Raw genomic sequence first — 13,755 nt, forward strand, 5'->3', positions numbered from 1 at the left:
AAAATAAAAATAAAAATAAAATAAAAAAAATCCAGAGAAAATATTCGCATCCTTCTGGGAAATGTTACGGATCGGGTTTCCTTTTTCATCGCTGAAACTAGTTTCATCTAATAATTCCCAGTGAGCTCCTCCTCTACTGGAGGAGTCATGTCAAGCTCCGTTTGCCAGACAGCAGGAATTGGAACCTGCTCAATAAGCCAAATTCTTCTGAAATCACCTTAGTTAATCGCTTTTTTTTCATTAATAAACCTCAGAAGATCATGTTCTGAAAGTTCTCTCTGGCGTCATGTTTAGATTCAGTAGCAACCTCATACTAAAACAGTAGTTAAAAAGGGTGCAGAAGAGGAGAATAAATCAGCATTGGTGTCAGTTTGTTTTATTTCAATAATGGTCACCATGGTAACAAAGTCACTGACCTGTTTCTTTTCATACATATAAGTAAACACTGGGGTTTCCAATTTTCATACAAACTGTTTTTGGTGCCAACAATTTATCTTACAGAATGCCTGTAATGTACTATCTTATTGGAACCTCCTTTTTTTATTTTTTTTCCTTTTCCCTAAAGGTCTGTTTTTATTTATTTTTAGCCAGTTTTCCACACCAGGAAGATGATGAAAATTCAGTACTGCCATTAGGATACCAAACTACTTTGATTTTCACTGTAACTCCCCTCTCTCATAGCCACAGTAACTGTAAACCAGCAATCTAATAGCAGTACATTTAGAAGTACTTCAACAGCCACTTCTGACTCATCAGATTAATTTCAGATGACTTCATTCTGCATCTTTTTAAAATATTGGTCAGTGCTACTGTGTGTGAAGAGCATTTTACTAATGACAGGCTAGCTGTGATTAAGTTGACATGTTCAAAGGCCTCTTCTCATACTTCCCCAACATAGCACTTTTAAAACAATTCATTACCGCCAACATGGCTTTGTGTCATACATTCCTTGCTTCTAGTATTTGCATTATTCACATTGATTCTAAGCAAAATCATATGGAAGAAAAAATAATCATGTACTTATGTAAGCAAGAGATACAGCTATAACAGTCATAAAGCCACAGATAACCAGCTGACACCCAAAGTCAGTGTAAACATATAAGCACAACACATACAATGGAGTTTGGAGGGAATGCTGCAAAAAACACCGGGTTGGAGTGCTAGTTCTCCTTTCAAAACTGAGCACACAGTAACACCCTATCTCCAGCCCTCTTAAGCTTTGACGATGAATGCTGTGTGTGGAATGTACAGTGGCCTTAGGGAAAACCACCCACATCTCTGGGAAGAGAAACAAATCGTATATGAAAATGTTCAAAAGCAGAAGGGTATCATACTTGCTATGTTATGACCTCTGAGACTGCATGTTGTGCTTATCTCCTCTCAGGAACAGGTAAGCAACCTAGCATATCAGTTGCACAATCTAAGCTAAATGCACTGCTAGAGTAACTCCAGTGAAGTAATACACATATTTTACTCTCTTTAAGCAATGTAAATCCATATAATAACATTGAATTTTATGGTATTGCTCCAAAACTTAAAAACTATTAACTATGAACAGAATTATCTGACTGAATCAAGCTATTTAGAAAGAATTCAAAGATGTACCAGAGGGAAAGTGCCTTTTTTACATTTGTTCCGTGACAGGCCTGACTGCTCTATGTTTCACAGGCAGTCTAGGTTTAAGCTAATGGCTTTTGAAAATACTTCCTTTGAATCAAGTAAATCATCCACATCACAGCTCATAGCAGTCAATACATGCATTTTAACTGACTGGAGAATTGGTGCTGCGTAGGTCACCGTATATGGAGGCTTTCTGGCTTTGTATTTAGTTGTTGGATGTTTTTTTTTTCTTTTCCAGAAAGGATTTTGCCTAAGCTTTGGCTGCTATTATTTCTCAAGCTGCTAGGGAAATGTAGTTACAATTTCCTAACTACTGTTGCCCAAATTTATTTAAACTGCTTCATAAACAGAATTTAGACATGCTCCAGCTCGTGCTTGTAATAGATTAAACTTTTCCTCTACTACATTTCCAAAATCTCTGTTCCAGCTGAGGGCACTGACCTTACAAATAAATAAAACATGTTTTGTTTCCACGCTCTGTATCTATCGCAATGGCCCGTAATCTCTCAAACTTTCCTTCCCTCCCCCTCCTTCCCTTCGGGTCTGCTTCAGTTTCCCACTGACACCAACCCGCACGCTTCCTCATTGGGTAACACTTGGCAAGTCTCGCTGCTGCTGTCCAGTAAAGGCAGATCTCTGTAATGACGTCTGCTGGGTTTTACAACAGCAGCATGGGGAGCCTGAACTCAGCAGTCAACAGCTTGTGAGATTAAACAGGAAAAGGGAAAAATAATAAAGAAACCCCACCACCATCAACTTCTTCGGTCTTAATAAACTCTCATGATTTTTGCCGTCTCAGATCACTGGGATATAAAGTCGGGTTGCTTCCTCCTCATTCTCTACCTTTTAATATTTCAGTGTTCCATCCAGAGTTACTGTCACTGTGATTTTATTCTTAACTTTAAAGTGTTTTTTAAAGGTTATGTGATATTTGTATGTTTCAGTTGGTGGGGAATACACTGAGGGAGAATTTACATACAGGTGACATCAAAAATGGTGACTCCTCAGGGTGGAGCAGAGCTCACAGGCAGTGTGCTTGCTGCATTCTCTCCCCGCCCAGAGTAAAATGCATTGACAATGCTGATGAGAAAACAGCACCATTTTACTTCACGTCATTTGTTAATATACTTAGGACTATCTTTGTTTATTTCAATAACATCAATTAATACGTGCTATTTTACAATTATGTTGTCTATGATAGTCTCAGATTGGTGGGACTTGTGGTGATATTTGCACAAAAAAATTTCTCAAGTAAAACCGCACCCAAAAGTGCTTTGTATTCCAGGTGGCTGCTGGAGAACCTGAAGTCTTCTGCATCCTGCCATGGGAGAAAACAGATTAGCCAAATTTTAACTGAGTTTGCTTTCAGAAAGGGCTTTGTTTTCTTTGTCCAAGTGGCAATTGCAATGGGAAGTTACAGTGCACTAAACTAAGACAGGAAAACATAAAATAGCCTTTCTTTAATCACCATGTTACATTTGATATATCAACCACCCATATGAACACAGAATCTAAATTTTAAAGGCTTAGGATTCTGAATATAGACATTGTTAAGAGATGTAATTTCAGAGAGTGAAAGAAATGTCCAGGTCAGAGACTGAATGTACTTAGCAATAACTTATCTTTAGAAATATACTCTCCCTCTGGTTTTGGCCATCCTCCAAAGTTCCACTTCTGAGACATCCCAAACAATGGAGACATTATAACAAGAACCCACGGAGCAGTGTCCTGCGTTGCGCTGATGGTTTATAAAAGAGTGGTTTGTCTCAGCTAACTATTCCACGTATATAAAATTAATGGTCTCAAAAGGCAAGTAAATGCTTACTGCACAGAGCGAGCATGTTGCAGAAATCCACTTAGATGGTACTAACTTTCCATTAATTTTCTCTTCACGTTGCCAGAATAAGCAGGCGGCCAGCAGTGTACTCCTGTGTATGCCCAGATTTTGAAAGCGGTGATTCCTGCAGGCAGATTCCTCACATCGTAGTTAATGGGCTTACATGATAATGATCAGATTGGAGGAACACACAGTTGCTGATTCTACTAGGAAGATAGACTGGCAGTCTCTGGGCAAGTTAGGTACCTAACTGTGGTCTGTCAGCCATAGGCCTGGTTACTCACACATCTTGGTGTAGGGCTGGATATACAGGTCTTGGAACTGATTCAAGTATTTTGACTTGATTAGTGTTTTTTCCACTGGATAGATGGAGGTGATGCATTCCTGATTGTTTTATTTTTCGATTCATACAAATACTTCCCACTCTCTTGCTCCCTGAAAATCTAAGCTGTGCTGATGTGAGTGCTATATCACAAAATCATAGAATCGACCCCCTTAAGGGTCACCTATCCAACTCCCCTGCAGTGAACACCTACAGCTACATCAGGTTGCTTAGGGCCCCATCTTGCCTGACCTTGAATGTCTCAGATACCTTTATGACTGCAGGTGTGCCAAAGATATGTGAGTGTTCTGGGGGCTAAAAGGCTGACATTTTTGCAGCGGTTGGTGGATGAAACATGGGGTATTGCGTTGTTGCTGTCACTGGATGAGGCTTTGATGAGGCTCTTCCCTGCCTCACCACTTTGGTGAGGGTGCAGTCCTTTGCAGCTTGGAGCATGTTAGTACTCAATCAGCTAGACATGAACTGAAGAACTGTCTGCACAGTTGATCCCCCTGAGGAGAGGACTGCTCATGGCACACTGTCTGCAACTGGCCTCCTCCCGCTTCTCCCCAGCCTTCCCCTCTGCCTCCCCACGCCTCTGAGGGCAGCGAAATGGCAGCCAGAAACATTCACAGATTTCAGGAAGTGGTAGATGGAGACAAACTACAAAGGGAAATTCCTATGAGGCTGGGAATTTGGCAGTGAGGACTGGAGTATCCTGCTTTGGCTTCAGGGAATTAAGAAGTGATGTCTGCTGAAGCTAGGCTGCTTGTACACTTAGACTTGCCCCTGTCAGCGTGGGTGCCTGGCACAGCTCTTCTTCTGCATCATTGCTGATTTCTCTCTTCTCATCTTTAGGTTCAATCTGCAAAGAAAGTTTCCTGAGCATTTGCTTCCATTAGTAGAGGATATGTACACAAGGATGCATGTGCAATCCTAAATCAACCAGAAGACATAACGTGCCTGTGGCAGTAGATTACTAAACGAGAGTGGCCTCTCAGCATTTTGGACATAACTTTTACCAAACACAATTAACTACTGAAACTTAGTGTCTCAGGAAGCTGCTAGGATGACCAACTCCATCTGTTTAAAAATTACATTAAATTTGATTGAAAGACTGTTTATTTTCTTTGCAATGCCATTATATAAAATCAGTTAGAGAATGGCATTATCAGAACACATTTTCAGTTCTTATTTAAAAACTTCTTATTTAAAGAATTCCTCAGGTCTGCGGAAGAAATAGAAGGGGATAAGAAAGGAATTAAAATTATTAAACCTGATGTATACCAGATCAAAGCAAATTGAATGTGCACAGAATGTGTCATCACTAATTGTTTGAAAGTAGATATTGTTCTACCTTTACAAAACCAAAATATTTTTAGAATTTGAGCAGATGTATTTAAAAGACATAGCTCAGAAAGGCACTTTATGAACGAATTCACACTTTTAGACATTATTTCAGACCTATCTACGTGAGGTAACTACCTTCTTTTAGGGCCAGTTCAAAGACAAAGGATTCATCCATCTATACATCTATTAATCCAAATGCAAAAATATGTTTACATGTATCAATGCATTTTATTCCCTCTTGTGTCTCCTTGACAAGGAAGGGCTTAATGATGTGGTATCAGCAAATGAAAAGCCCAAGGTTGATGAGGAGAAGAGTCTGTGGTTTGACATGTGCAAGTTGCAGAAAAACATATATTTTATGCTAAAGAATCATATGACATTTTATTAAGAAAATCTCTGATGTTTTTCTTCTGACTTGTACTTGTCCTGAGAGGACAAAACAGGTGTATCATAATAATGCTGTGGGCTACCTTTGTGTTAAAAGATAATGGCAGTGCGTGCTAAGTTCTGCCACTATTTTGCAATTGATTACCATCAGGTTTTGACAAATTTTGTCAAGCTATTTGACATCCAAATTTGACAGTCCACAATATGATGACATTTTCAATGTGATTTGATTTTTTTCTGGTGTAAAATGTCAACACTTCAACAAATTTAGAAGTGGAGGGTAAACCTAGCTGTGCTGACCTTATTCTGGTATTTGTGTAAATACTCTGTGAGAAGAAAAAAAAAAAACAAAAACTAACGGGGCTTTCCATACAAGGGGCCTGCAGTTTCTATAGTTCCCAGGAGATGGCACACATCTTTTGGAAAAAATGTCTCTTGCTGCTCGCTTCCTAAAGGAGCAGCAAGGTGTCTGAGGAAAAAACTTCAACACACCACCATTCAGTCCTACGATTTCCACTTGAAAATTGAAACTCAGTTGGCAAACCCCTTGGGATTTAGGAGAGATGGAATGGGGACTGCCATCTGCAGAAGAGAATTTGCATGAATAGCTCAGCGGGAGGAGGGTGAAGAATCCCCACCCAGCAACTGCATTTTCTTTGTGGCATAATATATGTAAGACTATAATACAATGCCCTCCTACTTTCATCTTTCTATATTGCCACTCATCAGCATTACAAAGAATGTCGCTATTAAAAGAACTGCCTCTTGGCACCCAAAAACCATAGCACTGTATTTTCTACAACAAAAAAGCAAGCCTCTATTATTTGTTTTGCTACATTTGCAGCAGACTCCCCATTAAGCTTGCTTTTCACAGCTCCCTGATCTCATTCCTTGTTGGATCTAGATCAGAGACACCAGAGGTCAGGCTGACTTTCAAACCTTCTTGTGGGCTGGCAGACATAGAGAAATGTAACAGTAATAAGGATTAAAAAGTTCTCAGATGGGCCTACTAGTGTGGAAAGCCCCTCCCTTCCCCAGCCTTGCCACCCTCTGAAGCACTTGGCACAAACACCGGAGCCAAAGTTGTCGAGGGAGCGTATATTAATTCCTGGTTACTTGAGGCAATGGGCAGCTATAGTGGTGCTCCTATAAATAGACCCTGAGGGACTTCCGTCCAGTTTTCCATGGTCTTGCAACTCCTATTAATGGAAAAGAGTTGCCACCGCTTTCTTTTGGTGACCCCAAACTTTGGGGTAGTGTGATCTGAGGCCACAAAGAGCCATCTGTTGTAGGTCTTGCTACTGGAGCACCCGTGTGGAGGTGTTTTTAGTAAATGTGAATTGCTCATGAGCCACAACACTTCTTACTGCGTCCTCAGAGATACCTTAAGAAAACTGAGTTGAAATAATCTTCACTGAAAATGAAGCAGTGTGCACCACTAGCAATGGCTGTAGGAACCCAAATTCCATCTATCCACGGTCACTTCCTACCAAGACTTAAGAATTTGCAGTGGAGAAAGCAGAGCATCACTGTGTTAGTCACTGAGGAAACGCAGCCAGAACTAAAAAGCAAGAATGCTTAAAAACTGTTGTGCCTCAGTGTTACAACAACTAGCATCTGGACCTTGCAGGTGAGGGATTCGCCTGACTACAGGATGGGCCAGGCCTGAATTCATCATGGCTGCAGTGTGAGGTTCCTCACCTGTGTGTTCCTCACCAGACCAGCACACTGGGCTGGGCACTCCAGGTTCATCGGGCCCAGATTGTTACACTGCAGGCATGGCTCTGCGGTTGTGCTGTGAGGGGGGCATTAACTGAACCCTCAGTAGGTGCTACCAGGGTTGTACCTGCTTTTGGATACATACCCAGTGATGGGTTAGGGTTGTGTGGTTCCACCTCTCTATTTCTCCCAAGGCCCCAGAGCCATTCCTGTGGTCACTTTATAAAAGTCCCTGAAGAGCATGCTTAGCTCCAGATCTTCTCTGTTTCTGCTTCCATTCATGGAGATGGACTTATAGATAAAGCCTCCTTGTCTCAGAAGAAGGTTTTCTCTGGATTGCCACCAGGATTTCCCACCTCTTTGGTACAACAGAGGTGGGGTAGGTTTCAGACTGCAGGGCACAGAGGACTGAGAGGAGCTTCTACCACTAAAGTTCCACTAAAGTAAGCAAAACAGCTGGTAGCAGGTAGGGAGTGTATGTTCGAAGTTCCTGGGGGATGTTTGAAATGCAATTTTCTTAATTTTAGCTGATAGATTTAAAAGAGGTCCCTGGATTTGCCATAGTTGGCTATTTGCTTATTCTACCAGATAGATGTAAGTCACCGCTCTTCAAGAAATGAAAGGTTAAATTTGGATGCCATCCACAGGAAATGAGAGCGTAATGGGTGAGTGTGTATTTTGAAATACGGATGTTACAATTCCCATTCCAGCTTGCAAAACAAACTCCAGGCCTGTCCCACGTTACTTTAATGATTAATAAGCCCATCTTTAAAAATCACTTATTCTGTTCCTCGTTATGAATCTGGTACAGACGAGGCTCAACTGCCTGCTTGTTTCTCATGCTGCAAAGATTATTGCTTTTGCCATGGCCAGACTGTGGCTGCCCAGGAGCAGGTGTGCAAGGAGGGGAGGTGTGGAAGTGTGGAGCCCTCATCTTCTTGGGCAGCTCTTCAACAAGCAGCAGTTGCAGAAATGTGACTCGATATGACACTGGTGGCATCTACACAGGTCAAATGGGGTGAATGCCTGTCCCACCAATGCTGCTCAGTGGGTTGGGCTTTTGCTGCATCTTGAGGTGTGTTAGTGAGTAGCAGCTGCTCAAAGCACCAGGATGCATTCAGAAAATCAGAATGCTCCTGGGACTTTCTGGCCCTCTTCCTTTACTCACAGGAAGAGAAATCCCGCTTTTCAGTTCATACGAAAAGGCTGAGTCTTTCAAAAATGTTCATGTAACCTAGCCCATTGCTTAGGCCCCTGATACTTGGATTTCAAATACCCAGCACTGCACAGAGCATGCCTAGTCTCTGCTGTTCAGAAAATCCTATTTGTGAAGCATCAGAACCAGTAGGGAAATGCATCTTGATTATTGAGACCAAGAGCAGATTTAAATACAGACATGCACATGCAGAAGCATGAGTAGAAGTGAAAATGAGATCAAGGACATACAGACATGGTATTATTGAAGTACCAATTAGTGATTTAAAATTTTCTCTGAAGAATACCAAGTGGAATGAACCAGAGAAAGGTGTTTCTCAGTTTTTTAGGACTAAAATAGATTTATGATTTATTTGACCTGTGCAAAATCTATACCACACTTAGTACAGGCTTCAAAAGTAAACTTATCCGCCAGTATGCAGTCTTTTTGTTTTTCCTGTGAGATTTCACTGTTTTTTAGAGCTGAAATATACGAAGGCGGGTCTTTAGTTGGTTATGATAAGTGGCTTATCTCTGACTTCACTGAAGCTGTGATATATTTTTTCAGTTTTTGAATATCTGACCTCTGAAGGGCTAGAAAAACCTTCAGGAGACCAGCACCAAAACCTGCTTCTAACTACAAGTACTGCAGCAGCTTTTTGAAGGACTAGGAAATATTCAAGGCCGTAAGTTTGCAAAAAGGGTGAGTACATTTGCAAAGACAGAATAGACTTCCCCACCCAGTCACCCCAACCTGAAACCCTTCTCATTGAAATGCACGTATAATTGCCGATTATACGATAATCTTAATTCCTTTTTTTTTTTAAGGAAGAAGTTGCTTGGTTTTGATGTAGAATGCTGATCTTTCCCTTTAAATTCTGTGTGGAGTCACATTACAGAGAATTAAAAACTTTCAGTGTCTTTGGAAAGGGCCTCAGTGCCTCTCAGGATTGAATTGACAATGATTAACACCATCATTTCAACGACTGCCACTTTACTCATCTCATGGATACCCTAAAGGGTTTATTCCATCCTGTAACCACAGCTGAACACTAAAAATGCTTTCCACTGTAGAAGCAGCTATCTGAAGATCGTTTTCATTTCTCCTTTTCACGTGCAACTGTTCATTTCTTTCTTAGTGTCATGTTAAAAATGTTTGTAAAAGCAGAAATGAAAGCAGTTGACAAAAAAAAAAAGGCCGTTTCAATTTGGTTAAAATTGAGACTGTTAGAGTTAAGTCTGGCTATGGTAAACAGCAACAGCCAATCTCAGGAGCAGAGAGATGACTAAGAAGATGCACTGCTCTGTGTCGCCAGGAGAGCTAAACTGGTTGCTCCTCTTAAGGAATGTCTGCCAAAGCATCAGGGTAGAGGTGGCCTGACGAAAGCCACTTCTATCATCAATTGTTAAGGACCAAACGGGGAAAAGTTACAATTCTGTTCTTGAACAGTCCCTGTGCCATAACATTTCCTTGAGAGTTATTTTCTATTTCTTTCACAGTCTAAATGTTTTGATTTCTGAGGTGGTGTTTTCCCATGAGGGGTATTTTCAAGAGATCCAGTGCCTGGACTGAGTGGGATGAGATGATAAAATGTAAGAAACTGGAACATGAGAAGTTTGAAACTCAGCTGTGAAAATGTTTATTGGATAAATGTTTACTCTGCTACATACTCATATTTATTTTTCTTTTGAACCTTTGAGTCTCCTTACTGCTTCAATGAGACAATTAATTCTCTTTGGAAAACATGACATGGTTAATTAAACAGGTGAGAGAAACTAGTTTCTCAACTGTCTGGAGATTCAAAGATCCAATTGCAATTTACAGAGAATTTTTACGGTTGTCAACATCATGTGAATCCCAGCTTGTCTGAGAATGATAAACACAGAGATATTGTAGAAGAAACCACTTAGAAACCTGAGATCTTACTTAGTGAGGCCAGCCCTCTGCTGTGCTGGGTGGCTGCAGCACACTCTTCACTTTCCGTGTACTGATCGTCCTCCATCCTAAAAACATGTAGTGTACTCCGAAACCATGCTACACTCATGGATAAGAACCAGATTCTGGATGCTGTGATCAATTTGTAGGCGTTTGTTCTTATACACAAATTGTTTCAGTGACACCAAAAGGGGCTTGGAGGCATGCCGAAAGAGAGGGAGCAAACGCAAGCCATCATCAGCATGGCTTGAGAAAACAGAACTTTGCCAATGTTGGGACTGTATCATACAGAAGATGCTCATAGAAGGAGTTGTAGAAATTGCAGAATTATGGCTGTATAAATGTGTCCAACCTCTCTGAGACACAGAATGCCACTTCCTCCGTATTCACCTTGCACCAAGAGTTACATGGCCTTGACCAGCTGGCTTCTTGTTGCTGATCCTGTAATCTGAACATAGGTTATTAATAGTTTTGAATAGTAGGGAGCAGTTAATTACAGAATATGCTATCTGTTGTACTAAGGAAGTTAGTACAGTTGGATTTATTTACGACAGAAGAGACTTAAGCATGACGAAAAGGCAGGGGTCTGGATAGAGAAGGAGCATGGGAATGCTCTGGCACTGACCTCTCTTTACTACATCAGGCAGTAAGTTGTGCTCTCTTTTGCCTCTCATTAGTGTCTGCAGACTTTCTTTCACGGCTTCACACACACATCAGGCAACTGTGTAAATTCTTTAAATTTGGTCATTGTTCTAATGCATGCTTTAATTCACTGGTTTTAAAGTGTTATCTGTAGATGAACACTTCTGTTTGGCCAACTGTTATGTTTTTTTAAGGTTGCTTAAGTCTCAGTTATCTGTGGAATGCTCCTATATTCCTTTGGGCAGTCAGCACGTAACTCAAAATTATCTAATTTTAAGGGGGAAAATTTTTCTCAGATCGCTTTTATGCATCTTTTACATAGCTGTATGTATTATCAGACATAGATATTCACTTCAACCCCACCACATCTGCAATTGTGGTTGAAAGGAAGAGGTTCTCTCTATAGCAACCAACGCATGTTCTTTTTTTCCTTTTTTTTCTTTTTCTTTCTTGTTGTTTTAAAATACCAAAAGCCAGATTTGTCTCTCAGATCAGCAGCAGTTTTGTTTTTCTGATTGATTTTTTTCTTGAGTGTGGATAAAGTCTTGCTATTTTCCCACTACGTGTGTTTTAGGACCAATCTGATTTTAACAGCTTTCTAAACAAATATTTGCTGATTCACCTCTTGATTAGAAATTATTACTGGATCTTCAGGAAGGGATATACTTCAAATGAATCTGGACAGAATTAATAATGATGAGATGTTTACTGCAGTAGAGTCTTTCTACGGAGCCTTTAGAACTAATTCCAAATGCTTACATGACTCTTAATTGGATAATTCCTGCCTGTTAAATTTCTTCCATCTTTATCCTGTAAGGCGATGTGCATCAAGATTTCAGAGTCACTTGCATATCTATATATCCTTATTTTTTCATCTATATGTGTAAACAGCTATTTGCCCATGCAAAAGGAATCCTCAGATGTGCAAATACCTGATCTGCTGCATAAACATTTTTTTGCACGGGGATCTGCTTACAAGAATGGCTACATGAAATATGGATATGTCTGAAATAAAATGAAATGAAATACAATTAAATACTGATCTGTATACATGAATGATTACATACTCAAAAAGAGTGCCTTTAACTCTGAAATTGGGGGTTCTGTTTTATATCATCACTTATGTTGATTGTATTTCTTAGTATGTATAAAATTATCTCACTAATACAGTAGTTTTATCAGTGAACCTAACAGATTAACAACAAAACCTCTAAGCATGTGCTTAACTTTATAGGAGCTTGAAACCATGGTAAAGTAAAGCACAAGCTTCAGTGCTTTTCTGAATTGGACCCACATTTAGATCCAACAGTCTATGTTTTTCCAGTCTTCCTGGTTCCTGCTTTGCAAGAGAACTGAAAGTCAATGGAAAGAGTTTACAGAGTGCAGTTTAAGTGCTTTCAGGAATGTTTTGTAGCCACATTTCTTTTGTAGTCCAAGATAATCTGATTAAGGGCTGAGAAATTCAAACATGTGCTGTGCACTGTATCTGGTGTTTCTGTAGTTGAGGAAATGGTCATCCTGTTGATCTGCAGATTACTTTGCAATTCTGCAAAAACAAACCCTGTGACATTTACCTCTCCGGGAAAATTTATGCATTGGCCTTTGGATGCTATTCAACAGCACAAATACTTACGTTTAATTTAACTTACCAACTTATTAACCAGAAATCACATTATTTGAGAATAATCAACTGCATCTATCCTCATTTCAGACCAGGATAGATAGATACTGTAGAGCAATACTGCACCCGATTAGTTATTGTTTTGTTAAAAGCCTTGTCAGCAAACTCCTTGGGCCTAGCTCTGCAAGTAAGCCATGTCTCTCTGGTGTTGACGTGTCAGAAGGGGACTCGCACTCCTTGACAGATAGTCATTCCTGCAGGTTATTACTGCACAAAGCAACTGCTGGCTTCTAGAAGTCTTTTGGGAAATGCAGAATGTCTGTTGCATGGGGGGGAGCCCCTGTCTATGCTTCCCATTTCCTATTTCTGCTGCTATCAGTATGAGATAATGCTTGGAAATCTGAGGCTTTGGGTCTGGAAACTGGAACTTATCGGGTGATGGCCCTACTGGACCAGGCAGGGCTGAGGATTCTTTTGTAAACTTGGAAGGAACCAAGAAACACCCAATGGGCTTGAAATTACGTAATGGTGACTTCATCAGTACTTGAAATTAGGTCTTTTAATTTCAGTCTCATAGCAGTGTTCCATGTGAAAACCAAAATGCTTCTGGTTAGAAATCTTTTAACTTTCTATTTACATGACAATTTTGTTTCTATTTTTATATGACATTTTTCTCCCCTTTTGCTTCCCCCCAACTTTTTGCTGATTTGTAACAATTACTTCTTCATACTACAAAGATTTTATTATTTGTACTGTGGCTACAGTTTCCATCTACGTGTACAGTGGGATCAAGCTTTAAAAGTATAACCTTTTATAAGACTTTATTTTTGGTCATTTTTGTACATATTTCTATTTCATTTAAGTTTCATTCTGACTTAGCAAAACATTTGTGCATTTGAGCCATGTTAAAAACAAGTCCGTAACTTTCTGTCATAAATGTTTTAATTCCTCGCATACTTTCAAAAACCCCAAGTACCCCTTAATGAAAATCAACCATGAAGATAAACCCTGCTCAATGTGGACAGGGTCTTGGGATCAAATAAGAAAGGGGATAAGAGATTGTATGACTGTGAACAGATGAAATCATGTGACGGGCTTTATTGCTGGTGAAATCTGTTTCCACTTGC

The 13,755-nt window shown here is 40.0% G+C and overlaps 1 long non-coding RNA gene across 1 annotated transcript; it reads right to left on the reverse strand.

Annotated features, from left to right (window-relative positions):
- Positions 1-9,940: 9,940 nt before the first annotated feature.
- LOC109366704 lies at positions 9,941-13,311 on the reverse strand. The gene is made up of 3 exons (XR_002113221.2): positions 12,657-13,311; positions 11,940-12,012; positions 9,941-10,813 (listed from the first exon to the last, which is right to left on the reverse strand). It is a non-coding gene; the product is annotated as an uncharacterized LOC109366704 (long non-coding RNA).
- Positions 13,312-13,755: the final 444 nt, after the last annotated feature.

Source organism: Meleagris gallopavo, chromosome 3 (genome assembly GCF_000146605.3).
Source record: "Meleagris gallopavo isolate NT-WF06-2002-E0010 breed Aviagen turkey brand Nicholas breeding stock chromosome 3, Turkey_5.1, whole genome shotgun sequence".
Lineage (NCBI taxonomy): Eukaryota > Metazoa > Chordata > Aves > Galliformes > Phasianidae > Meleagris > Meleagris gallopavo.